The 11,909-nt window shown below is 45.2% G+C and overlaps 1 long non-coding RNA gene and 1 pseudogene across 5 annotated transcripts; both read left to right on the forward strand.

The window, feature by feature from the left end:
* Window positions 1–306: 306 nt before the first annotated feature.
* Window positions 307–2,492, forward strand: LOC127339600 (uncharacterized; annotated as a pseudogene).
* Window positions 2,493–3,243: 751 nt separating this feature from the next.
* Window positions 3,244–11,501, forward strand: LOC127342303 (uncharacterized). Of its 5 annotated transcripts, XR_011755385.1 has the most exons (11): window positions 3,249–4,311; window positions 4,420–4,442; window positions 4,529–4,633; window positions 4,731–4,802; window positions 5,495–5,622; window positions 6,397–6,533; window positions 9,118–9,199; window positions 9,280–9,350; window positions 9,583–9,650; window positions 9,843–10,135; window positions 11,216–11,501. It is a non-coding gene; the product is annotated as an uncharacterized lncRNA (long non-coding RNA). The 5 variants fall into 5 exon arrangements; XR_011755384.1 differs by having other exon boundaries at window positions 3,244–4,311; window positions 6,397–9,199; XR_011755386.1 differs by lacking the exon at window positions 9,280–9,350 and having other exon boundaries at window positions 3,250–4,311.
* Window positions 11,502–11,909: the final 408 nt, after the last annotated feature.

Here is an 11,909-nt window from a genome sequence, read left to right on the forward strand (position 1 = left end):
AAATGATTCCTTAAGATAAATCCATATGTGATTCAGTCCTATGAATCAACCATTGATGCTAACTCGGGCACCGGAAGGGCGGAAACGTATCCACTGCTCCACGTACGCAAACCGGTTCCGGAGTAGTACTACACCACAACTGTATTCCTTAGAGATCAGATCGGCTTATGCATATTTTCCGTTGGTAACAAGTATTGTAGGTCCGTTAATTAGGGGCATTAGATATTTAGATTAGAAGCTCTGGCAAAAAATCAGGGCATCAAAAACCCCTGCTGCACGCGATCTGATCGCTCCATTGTCGCCGCCATGTCGACCTCGACCATCGTCGCCCGGTCGAAGGCGACGGGGCACCATGTCCTGAAGATCCACGGATATTCCCACACCAAGGCGGTGGTGGCGACCGGCGAGCACGTCCTCTCCCGCGGCTTCCCGATCGGCGGCCGCACCTGGCGCATCATGTACTACCCCAACGGCAAAAGAAAGGAGCAGTCTGACTGGATCTCCGTCGGCCTCAACGTCGAGCCCGACGCCGCCAAAACCGCCGTGAAGGCGTTGTTCCGCTTGAGCATTCTTGACATGAACGGCGAGCCGGTGGCGGCGTACACCTCTGCTAGCTCCACGATACGAACGTTCCCGTCGGTGGGGCGTAACGACGGGTATACCTTCAACTACTTCGTTAGTAAGCTCGACCTGGAGAGATCGGCGCACCTGAGGAACGATGTCCTCGCTATCCGGTGCGACATCGAGGTCATGAGAGACGTGAGACTCCACGTCCTCATGGAGGAGAAGTTCCTTGGCGTGCCGGAGCCTGACCTGCACGCCCACCTAGCGCGCCTCCTTCACACAAAGGAGGGGGCGGATGTCGAGTTCAAGGTCGGCGACGAGACGCTCGCCGCGCACAGATGCATCCTCGTGGCACGGTCTCCGGTATTCAAGGCCGAGCTCTCCAGCTCCACGGCCGGTACAAGCATCGAGATCGACGACATGGATGACGTGGCGTTCCGGGCCTTGCTCCAGTTTATCTACACGGAGGCGTTGCCGGAGATGACTGCGCCTGCCGTCGCACGGCAGTTACTTGCCGCTGCAGGTCGGTACCAAGTGGCGAGGCTAAAGTTACTCTGCGAGGACAAGCTGAGCAGGAGCCTCGACAAAATAACGGGGCAGAACGTCGACTCGGCGGCCACGGCTCAGATACAGCGGCATGATGGCCGGCATAGACGATGGTTCATGGGGTTGCGCTTGAAGCTTCTGAATTTGCATCGCCCCCACCGGCAACAGCCACAATGTTCTCTCCACTCGACGGTGACCCCCGTCAACAAAGCTTGCGCCGACGCGGCGCCGTCGGCCTCCGCCTCGACCATCGTCGTCTCGGAGACAACCGGGCACCATGTTCTCAAGATCGAAGGCTACACGCGGACGAAGATGATACTCAATAACGGTGAGCACTTCTGCTCTGGAGAGTTCAAGGTAGGAGGCCACACCTGGCGTCTCAAATATTACCCAAATGGCGAATCGTTAGAAAGCACGAGCTTCATATCCATGCGCCTCGAATCCACCAGCATCGGCGCGACAGACGCCGACGTCCACGGAAAAGTCGAGCTCAGCATCACCTTGCCCGGTCACGCCGGAGAGCAGATTCGGCTGTGTACATTCTACGACCCCAAGCTCACCTTCACCAAGAATTGTAACGGCGTCACCGCCAAAAGATTCGTCACGAGGGCCGAGCTTGAGAGTTCGAGGTATCTCAAGGACGACTGCTTCACCGTTCGGTGCGAGCTCACCGTCTTCGTGAAGGAGGTGCGCGCTGAGCCGCTCGAAACGGTGCCACCGCCTGTCCTGCCACGCCATCTGTGCCAGCTCCTTTCCTCCCAGGAGTGCAGCGACGTGTCATTCAAGGTCGGCCGCGAGACGTTCGCGGCGCACCGGTGCGTGCTCGCCGCTCGGTCGTCTGTCTTCAAGGCGGAGCTCCTAGGCCCGATGAGAGAGCACAAGGAGGGAGGCATCCGCGTCGACGACATTGACGCGGCCGTGTTCCGGGCACTGCTCCACTTCATCTACACCGACGAGCTGCCCACGACGACGGAGGAGGAAGCGACGACCATGGCCCAGCACCTGCTCGTCGCCGCGGACAGGTATGACATGGATAGGCTGAAGCTTGTCTGCGAGGATAAGCTATGCAGGCACCTCGACACGGCCACGGCGGCGACGACACTGGCACTGGCCGAGCAGCACCAGTGCCCACGGCTCAAGGAGGCCATCTTCGCGTTCCTCTGCAGCTCGAGTGCCAACTTGAGAGCAGTTGTGGCGAGCGATGGTTACGATCATCTGACGTCGAGTTGCCCCACTATTACCAAGGAGCTTCTCGTGAGGCTCGCAGCTGCGCTCTAGACTTATCAAGAAGACCGTGATTGTTTATAGGGACGAATCTTGACGCGAGAATGGACGGCTATGCACATCGACTGAGACATAAGCTAATCTTCTCAGTTGCCTGATCATTAGCAAATCCGTTGTTTATACGGAGTACTAGTTTGGTCTCCTTTGTTCGCCCTGATTTCTGTTACTGAATATAATGATAATTACCCGATGTAACCTTGTTTAATAAAAGTAGATTTCACTGATCTGGGTTTATGTGCCAACTATGGACGCACCTGTGGCCCTACAGCTTGCACTCGTGGCTTTGATATGAACATTTCTCATGGGTTTTGGGTGGTAGGGTAATATGTTTGATGTGCCAGGGGTCAAAAGGCCACAATATATAGTACATGTACAGGTGCAAATATGCAGGAAATCCCGTAACATATGGGGAAACTATAATATACAGACAGGGCCGGGCCGGCAAAATCCGGGACCCTGTGCGAAAATTTTAAATGAAGTCCTTAGCGCAAGAGTATTTTTTACACATGTCCCCTAGCTAAACGATTTGAGATCAACGTAAAATTTGGGAAATCCATTTCTTTCTAACTTATCATAACAAATTTGGGAGCTGAACGATTTGGGAGTTGAACGGGGAGAGGGTAATTGAAAAAAAGCTAAGCTACAACCTTATATTCTGAAACAAATGCCAAAAATCTATAGGCACTATAGAAAGGAATGGAGGGAGTATTATGTTCGTGGTGTACTGGTGTTGTAAAATTGAAAATGGGCCTTCCAAATTACTTCTATAAATGTTCCTAGACTACCCGGCCAACCAGCCATCCAAAAGGGGCACATTGATCTGGGTCGTCCATTTCACCATCTCCAATCCCACTTTTCACCACAGCCATCCGATCGGTGAATATTTTTCTCACTTATTCAGCTTCCCTCTGAGTCGCTGATGCGTGGGACCAGCTACGCGCGGGGACCGATGGTTGGAGACTGCGACGCTGCTCGTTTCGCGTCGCCTTTCTTCGCGTCCACATACGGTGAAACCCTAGATCGAGAAAAGCAGCCAATCCCCCATCCTACAGCCCCGCACTTGTCTCCTCTCGCGCCGCCCCTCACCGACGCGGCGCACCGCCAATCCCCTGGATGGAGCCCGACGGGGACTGCGGCGTTCGTGGAAAGGAGGAGGTGCGGCAGGAGCGCACACGGAGGTGGGCAGCGGCGACGCCTACTCCTATCCTCGTCCCCGTCCTCTCCTCTTCTCCCGCCCTCGACGTCGTCTTCCGGCGGAGCGATGGCAGTGAGCACGCTCCTGCTCGGATGGGCCGGACGGGGACGGTCGCAGTGGGAGGCGCTTGGGGAGAGCGCATGGAGAAGGTGGCGGCGCAGAGGGGTAGCAGCGGCGCATCGGCTGGAGAAGGTCGTCGACAGCCGGCTGGGCTCGAGATTTCCTTCTCTGGGGCGGACGGGAAGGTAGGAGCACTGCCGCCTCCGTGCGCTGCTCGTCGACTTCTGGGGACGCCTGCTTGTCTGCGGCGCCGCAAGCAGCGCGAACCAACAACGGAGGAGGCCATGTAACAGAAGAAGACGGCGCGAGAAAGGGTGGATGCAGGGCGAATCGAGCGATGCGGGCGATGGAGTGGTGGTCAGGTGCACACGTGGGGCTGGGGAGTGGCACTCCGCATACGAGCGCGCGCAGCTGTCCAGCTGATAGCAAGTACGGTGAGCTGATTTACTCCCATCTTTCTTCCCTTCTACTCATGTCTCTGTCTGTTGCTAGACAATTTTTGTTGGAAGAGTAGCGAGAGGATCAAGGAGGGGCGGCGCTGGCCCGGCGCTGTGCCACACGAAGATGCATCACATCTCCCCCCTCATCCCTTCTGATTGGTCTCCCCAACCTGAGATTCTTATTCTGACTCGTATCAGGGCGTGGTGCTATCACAGCGGCAAGTAGGCAATCAACACCACCCCTTCTCCTCTTTATTTCTTGATTTTTAGAAGGATTCATCTTAATTTGAGATGTTAATTTGTGATTGTGTTCTTTCTCTTGTATCTCAGGATGTGATCCTGGCTAAGATGAGGTGGCTATCACTGCTTGTAGTTTTTGCCCACCACATGTTTGTTGAAATGTCTGACTCAAATTGAAATTTCTTTTATAAATGTATAGGTGACGTCATCTCCTCTACCAGATTGTTCAGTCGCTTTTGTCACACCATGTGATGTGTAGATCAAGTGTTCATCATGCGGTACAGCTGGGAAGGAAGGCCGCAAGGTGAGTCAATGTGCTCTTTTTATCTTCTCCGTTTCTGAGCATATGTTCAACACCACACGCTTGATTTAATCCCCTCTATTTGTTTCAACAATGGAAGCATGTATTAGTGAACCAATTGGAGGTGCCGTTTGAGTCCTGCTACATCATTGATATCCTAGATATCCACATGGTACGTCAACTTTTTTCTGTTCCTTTTGTGTGCTCTTGGGATTAATTAATGTGATGACTAACTGCAATCACCCTATTCGAGAGCGATGTCGAGCAGGGAGCTATGTTTTGACAATGGGAATTGTAGTTTTATCTTCCAATCTTTTAATTCGAACCAAACTTTGTATATCGTTTATCATAGAACATGCCAAAATTATATGTAGGGTTAGTATATCTGTGCAATCATCTATTCATGCATCATTTGATACATATATCTGGAACTTCTAATAAAGGATATATGATATAGTTTCATTTCATAATAAATTCCTCTTTAACTACCAATGAAGACCATGTTGTGGTATTAAGGAATATCTAATTGAACTTTTGTACTGTAACAGTGACTAGACTTAGCTCTAAAGTGTGCATATGGTTCTTTCCATGCATCATGTACCACACACCTGCTACACCAGTCAGATCAATACATGGTAATAATAGATATTTGTTCATAAAGTTTCCAGACAGAGTAATTACATTTTTCTATAAAGTTGATTTGCAAACATGTACCACCTTGTTGGTGTAGTGAGTCGGTACAGATCAGCTCGGTCCATACATGCACTACATATATACTGGCTAAGGATGTGTAAATATAGGAGGGTAATTAGAAGCTACCATCTTGGTGCCGCTGCATAAGGTTCTGATAATGCTTTATTTCAGGTATGTGCAGAATTCTACTAGGGATAAAAATCAGTCGAGTAAAAGAGGGATGAAAAGTTGCAGTCTTTGTGATAATCATGGGAGCCTGGGACATGTTCACTTAAACTATTCTGCTGCCGTTTTCTTTGGTATTTGCAGACCTACATCCAGTATATGATAGTCCATTGATTTAATGGTTATGGTAAAGATGAGAAAGTTGGTTGATATGGGGTTTGTGCTTTATATAGGGCAATATGGTTTTCTAGAAAAGGTACTTGAACGCTTAATTTTTTTTGATTGCTTTGGTTTTGTTTCAATTCCATTTGCTGGTATTGTTCTATTTTGAGGATTTTTATTTTATCGAGCTTCCTTGCGGCAGGCGACGACCGGGCGAGACAGGTCGATATAAAATGGTTAATTTACTTGTTCATTTAGATAAGGGAGGAGAAGGGAGCATGAGATGAATAAATGTGTCTCTGATGATTGTTTCCATGGCTAGAAACATGGTCAAAAGCCCCATGTGAATTTCCTCCCTTTTTTTTTGTTTGGGGACCTTTTTGGGTGAGACATTTGTTGCTTCCAAGGGTTGCCTGGTTACGCTCCACCAGCGCTGGGTATGAACCTACTGGTGGAGTAGCATGGAGATGGAGAGAATAGGAGCATATGGTGGCTGGGTAGTGGTGTTTTTATGAGATGGAGATAAAGTGGTTCTAATCTGAGTGTATTCTAATCAGATATTTTATTTGTGATTTTATCTGTGATGTAATCTTGCTGATTTGATTTGGATAGTGTAGAGGTAAAATTTCCAATCACCAACTGATGCTTTTGAGTTTTAACTTTTGCTTCTATGCTGAGTAGATTGGTCTAGAGGTGAAGGCCTATAAGGGCTTGTCAGGATAAACTTTTGCTTCAGTGCTGAGCAGATTGGTCTAAAGGTGAAGGCCTATAAGGGTTTGTCGGTTTGCAAGGCACCGGTTCTTGAGGCAAGCTTATTTGGATCATGTGGGCAGCTCAGGCGTGGAGCAGAAAATCAAGAAGATTTGATTTGGAGTTTGGGAAGGTAGTGTTGTGCAATATGCATGCAACAAGTCTGTTCCACAGTGCATGTCTCACTCAGTTGTTTTTAGACTTGTGATTGCATTTTGTCATTTTAAGGCTTCATTGGATCTCTGGATTGCTTTGACGTAGGAAGGATTTTGTTACCATTAATTAACACACGATGTTAGTGCTGGTGCTTTTGTGATGAGTGGCGAATGAGGTACGGAATGAATATAAAAGGATATACAGCAGGTTCCATTAATTATCTGGCATATTCTTACTTTGTCAGAAACCCTAAATGGGAAATTGCATAAGCTGCATTTTACATGTAGCATACATGGGTGTGTATCTTAATCGAAAAAAGAGTGTGAGTTTCTTTTTATTGCGGAATTGAGATTGACAATATAAAACAATTAGTTCCTGTGGTGTTTTGTTCATGGTATCTTTTCGTAATGTACATGATTGCTTTGTCAGTTCAGCTCATTGTCCTTCAATCCGTTCAAGTAGATCTTTTCTACAGCATCTGGCGATGCAATTATTAAGCTATTTGACTTGTGCACACTATCAAGAAGCTTGCATGCTTTCGATAACCATGAGTGTGATTTTCTTTATTGGTGCATGTCTTCTTTAATCAGTATTTCTGTTTGTCATGCTCAGTTTTATGGTTCCCATTGGTCAGTCAATCTACCCGATCTTCTTCAGCTTAACTGATATGCTATTAAGTAACTGATGTTTTGTGTTGCACAGTTTGCGCCTGTAGGGGGGGGGGGGGGGGAGGTCTTCCAGGTTGAGTGGAATCCAAATTTGGAGGCTATATTGTAGCTTCCACAAACAAAAGGGTTATGATATGGGACGTTAGTAGGAAAGTTTAGTCAAATCTGCTCCTATATTCTATTTTATGTTTGCTTTTGGCATCTTATTTTCCCTCTCGCCACATTGTTATTTATTGGTGAATCAGTCCGAATTGAAACCGAAAAATATGTAATGAGTTTGATCCAAAACAACAATCTGTCTGCATTTACTTCTGCCTTATCAACTGCCAATGCTCTTAATTTGAAGCCAATTCTCATTAAAATGGTTAGCAATAATGTTAATAGGAGAATAGTTCTGGAAGGATTTATGACTGAATGTACATTTAAAACCGAGAGTGTGAACTGTAATTGAGCTTTATTCAGATTTGGGCACTTTTTATTTATCGCGGATTCGGAACGAACTATAATTGAGCTTTATTCAGTAGAATAAAACAAGCGCATTTTTGGAAACTGTGCAGCTGCAAGTTCTTTGCAATTTATCTGGTTGTGTTCATATAGTAGAGCGGACAATCTGTGCTGCTGCAGTCTCAAGGTAGTGAGCGATTAACAACACCATGTTGCATACATGGTCCATGGTTTTTCCATTTTTAAATGCAGAAGCAGGACTCAACATTTTCAGCTTTGTTTTTGGTAAAACTTATTGACAAGGTTGATTAGAAATTTTATCCTTTTCTTTACATGTCAAGACGACATCTCTCACGGAGTATTTCGTCCTACAGTCTTCTTCCTCGAGCTGGCTGTGTGGTTTAGTGGTCGTTATTCATTCCGTCGTCTTCTCTTCAGTTCAGTGTTTAGTCATGTGTGGCTTGGTTTCTGCTTGATCTTGGTTTTTAGGCTGTAGTAGATGCACTACACACCTAATGTCCTAATGTGCATAATCATTAATGGTACATAATGTATCCCCGTGGCAATATCATCTGCTCATTAAGAAGGCCACTATCATTGATGGCAGCGCTGACCAGCAAGCTGCCTTTTGCCCTTGCCGTGGTCAATGTTGGTTGTTTTCACACGGATGGATTTAGTGGCATATTGTGTGTGAACATTGAAACTGATTCTCATGGCCTTTAAGTACAACTTCATAGAGTAGTGTTACAGCAGATGGACAGAGGTAATTACGTTGGTTGGTGCTTTCAGAACGATGGACAACTGTTGACTTGCAGGCCCTCACTGTCCCTGCAGCTAGAGTTTCATATCTCGTGCTGAGGTATCACTGTCTCATATCCACTGCTTTTGCTTCTTCCCATAGAAAAGATAGGCTGCAATTTAACTGTGCTATTTATTGTGATCACTTAGTTGCAGATTCCTTGCCACCTTCTTCAGGTGCAGGGAGTGTTCCCAGATATTGTTCTTCTGCTGAGTTGGTTGCTTTTAGGCATTTCATTAGCGGGGATAGGTCAGTTGGGATAGCGTTAGACTGAAGATCTGAAGGTCACGTGTTCAACCCACGATCACTGCATTTTGACATTTTTTATTTTCTTGTTTACCACCAATCTGCCATTTTCAGTTTAGAAGTAGATCATCTGCCATTTGCGATTTAGAAGTAGATCATCGGCCTAGCATGCTCCTTGGTTTCACTCATGTTGCTTTGCATAGTTAGTGCCGAGATGAGAAAGTGTAATTCTTTCTCACCTTCCCTCTCAGCTGAGTCTCCATTTAACTGTACCAATAGCAAACATGACTATTTTATTGCATATGTGAGTATTCATCTACTTCTGGCAAAAGCAGTTTTGTAGACTTTCCTTCGTGCCACTATTTCCGTGGTGGTGTATGCAATCTAACTGACCTATCTTGCAGGTAACTAAGGATATACATTGCCAAAGTTCCACATGTATCCTCTGTTCCCTGCTTTGGTTTGGATACTTGCTTGCCACCTTTGGTATGTGTCCACATTATGGTGTGTTTTTTGTTGGCTTGTTGGATCTGAATGTTGCTTCCTACTTTTCTGTCTTCCTCTAGGATTCAGTATATAGGCATATATATACAATATTATCTAAAATGGGATGAACCTGCACGTTGCTGGGATCACGGTAAGCAGATATGGTCTTTGCGCTGCAGCCTTTTGCGTCTGCGGATGATACCATCTGACTAAAAACTTATTAGCTTTGTTTGTTGATTTTTTGGGTTTTAGATTGGGAACTTATTAAATCCATATAATTCTGAACCATACTTTGAAATGAAAAGTAGTAACTACAGAATGGTGTTTCAAATTATACATCATTATTTTATTTCTAACTAATCCTTTACTTGCTTCTTTTTCAGTTGGAAATTAGCTTCCTGGGTAGATCGGTTTCAAATAGCTATATTGAGGCTTCGTAAATATAAATTTTGTAAGTAAAATTATATTGAGGCTCTATATCCGTCTTAACATCAGATACATTTTCTATGCATCCTGGTCATATCATGTCATGCTAATATGATGTGTTCAACAAATACATTCCCTTATGGTAGACTGCTGATTTTTTATTTATGTTGATAAGTATATTTAGTTAAAGCTCACTGAAACTGTTGTTATTGATCAGGTGCAGGTTGAGTGGGAAACAAAAGAGCATGTGCCAGCTCAAGCGACAAAGAGAAATTGGGGCGGTAAGGGAGGAAAATTGGGCACCCAAAGTAAGGGAAAAGAGAGGAAAGCGAGAGATGAGCAAACCAGTCCACAGAAATTGGTTGAGAGAGGAGCTCTCACCTTTCAAGCGGCAGCCAGCTTGATCCTCTGCCGGATCTGCACCAACATCCTCCTCCGCCAGCTTCTTGTCTCGTCGGCCAGCCTCCTCCTCTCCAGCATGGCACAACCCTCTCCCAGGAGGGTGGCAAGGTATGACTCCTCTCTTCCTCATCGACTCTCACCTCTCCGCCCACCTGCTCCTATTTAGAATGTGCCTCCTTTCTCTCTACTGTATGCTCGTGGTGTTGTTGTGCCTCTATAATAGTAGTAGTATTTGTTGGATTCGGATGTTAGCTGCATGCATTTGGAGGTTAGCTACTAGCTGGTCCATGTGAGATGTTGGCATTTGGATGTTAGATGCATGCTTGATTAATCGATTAAAATATTTGATATGCTGGTTGTTTCGTTTGAATAGTACCTTAGTGGATGTCATTTATGCCAGATGATTAGAAGAGTACATGATGATGCTCTGTTTAGTTTTCTAATTGATTACTCTACTGATGCTCTATTGGTATATTCAGATTTGCAACAGAAGCTATTGTGTTTCTGACATGCTTGATCATGCGAAGTTTAATCCTTTTTTTAATCTTTTGCACACATTTATATCAAGTTTTTACCTCGATTGCGAACTAGGTTCTCATCAGGTCAGTCGCCTGGAGATTCTTTGAATTTTGTGATGAATGATAAATACTTACATTTTTCTTAGCATGTGACTGTCAAGCAAATATGTGTCGTTTCGGTTTTGCCATATACATTTGTTGTGTCATGACTGGTGTGCGATCAAGCATTCTAAGCATGTGACTGTCAAGCAAATATGTGGCGCTTAAGTTGTGTCATTTTTTTTAGCACGTGACTGTCAAGCAAATATGTGTCGTTTAAGTTGTGTCATCTTCTTGATATTATGTAAACCTTAGAATGCTTGATCGCACACCAGTCATGGTTAGTAATTGTTTTTGCTTTTTATTACGTGCTTATAGTTTCTCTTTCGTAAGTATTATTTTTTTTATACTTGATGGATGCACAAGTATATGAGACATCAGTCATGAAGTAGGAACTAATTATGTACTATATAACAAACTCTTTCATTATTAATATTTGTTCCACTATTGATTTGGATTCCTTAGAAAGGATAAACAGTGATGTTTTTTTTTGTAGTTTTGGCGATCCATGATCGCTATAGTTTTGCATTGCTGTTCAATACACAATGTGGCCTGATGTTTAATATTGCAGTGTCTGCCGCACAACTTGAGTAAGAGTGCCTGCTACGGCTGATCCAGGATACGCCCAAAGAGGAGATCCATATTGTGTACATACAAATTATTGCCAAGTGAATTAAGTTTTAATTTTTAGTGCAAGGAGTAATGAGCACAAATATATATGTGATCTTTGACAACAATATGCTTTTCTTAGTGATAAATTTAAATTAGTGCTTAGACATATTGAGCTCTTCATCGATCTATGTATCACATGAATACATTAGAGTTCCTTATAAGTGAATACATTCAAAACCCTAAGGACTGAATACATTTAGGCTCCTTACAAGTGATTGCATTTGTACCACCCTAAGGACCGACATCAACAAGGTAGCAGCCTGCGCTAAAACGAGACAGAACTTGTGGTTTAAATTCTCACCCTGTCACCTGGGCATATAGTCAAATAATTCCGACTCTAAAGTAAATGAATCTCAAACGCATATACTCCGTCCGTCCCGTTTTAATTAACTTGGGGGAGAAAAAACGCTTCGGAAATTGATTTTTACATTCCCGTCCTATACAGTTTCAAATTTTAAAACAGACTCCCTAAGATTTACCACCAGCTCGCCAAACGATCGATGGGTCCAGCTGGGATCGATCGAGGGAAACAAAGGCGTATGAATAGCAGCAGGGATCATCATCGTTCGACGAATACTGGGCCAACGAGATCG

The sequence above is a fragment of the Lolium perenne genome, chromosome 3 (assembly GCF_019359855.2).
Source record: "Lolium perenne isolate Kyuss_39 chromosome 3, Kyuss_2.0, whole genome shotgun sequence".
Lineage (NCBI taxonomy): Eukaryota > Viridiplantae > Streptophyta > Magnoliopsida > Poales > Poaceae > Lolium > Lolium perenne.